The sequence below is a fragment of the Octodon degus genome, unplaced genomic scaffold (genome assembly GCF_000260255.1).
Source record: "Octodon degus isolate 3935 unplaced genomic scaffold, OctDeg1.0 scaffold00062, whole genome shotgun sequence".
Classification (NCBI taxonomy): Eukaryota; Metazoa; Chordata; class Mammalia; order Rodentia; family Octodontidae; genus Octodon; species Octodon degus.
Genome location: NW_004524638.1, coordinates 6,785,103 through 6,786,422, shown reverse-complemented (window position 1 = coordinate 6,786,422; position 1,320 = coordinate 6,785,103).

The window sequence follows — 1,320 nt, the reverse complement described above, 5'->3', positions numbered from 1 at the left end:
TTTTTTTTTCCTTTCTTTTTTTTGGTAGGGATCTACAAGGTCTACAGTGTCTCACTACATAGATCAGACTCGTAGTGATTCGCCTGTGTTCAGCTTCCCAGAGCTCTGGGATTACAGGTGCTAGCCCAGACTCAATCACTGTCTCAGTGTTTGCCTAAGCAGACACTTTAATCTGCTCACCTATTTGGCTGCCACCCCTCCTTTTGCTCTTGATCTTTGCCATCACCATAAACGGCTGCTGTCTGTTCCAGGTGCCACTCTGTCTTGGAGCCAGCTGAGTATGGATGGAAACCTCCACTGACTGTGTGTTAAATAAACCTTCATTTCCTTCATTTTGGGTGTCAAGTATTTTGTGCTAGCAAGGAGAGAAGAGTAACTGAGACAAATAGAAGCATCATACATCTATTAATTCAGCTATGTTCCAAGGCATTTTTAATACTTGGTGTCAAGCGCCGGTCTAGTTTCAAATATATTATTTGATTTAAATTTCCTGAAATCTATATGGGGTAGTGTGGAGAGTTGTAGAAGCTGGAGGTCTGTCATGTGGGGTCAGAGCAAGGCCAGCTAAAGAATACAGAGCCCCTTTAGAATTTTATTTACTAATTCAGATTTTTACACTAGAATAAAATATGATGTTTACGCATTCAGGTGTGATTTACTTCACTTAAAAGTATGGTCTCTAGTTGCACCCATTTATTTATAAAAGTAGTGAGTTTATCTTTTTTTATAGCTGAGTAATACTTCATTGTATAAAAATACCATATCTTTTTTATCCATTCCTCAGTTGATGGGCACCTAGCTGGCACAAATCATCATGCTGCTATAAACATGCTGCAAAAGGGAAAGAACTATTGGGATGAAGTAAGGAAGAAGTAAAAGAAGGAAGGGGAAAATATATATATTATACACAGGATAGCTTGGATAATTGTATTGCTCATTTCTGCTGGTCTATTGATAGGAGTAGTTAATGTTTAAAATTTTCTCTCTCCCTTTTAACATCTTATAACTTTTCTTGGACTGATTTTCCATGCTTGTATCTGGTATTCTGAGAGATTAATTTGAAGACAACAATATGTAATATAACACTACTGTTGAATTCGTATCATGTAATTCTCCTCAAAAAAATGAAGCAAAAAAAGATATAATTAGAGTTACAGAGGTAGGTCAGTGGCATAAGCATCTGTCTGGGAAGAACAAAGTACTGAGTTTGATTCCCATTCCCCCAAAACAAACAGCAACAATAACAACAACAGCACCCCCTAAAAACCTGCTATAACTAAAATAAAGAAATGAATACAGAAAACCTGAGGCAAGTCACAC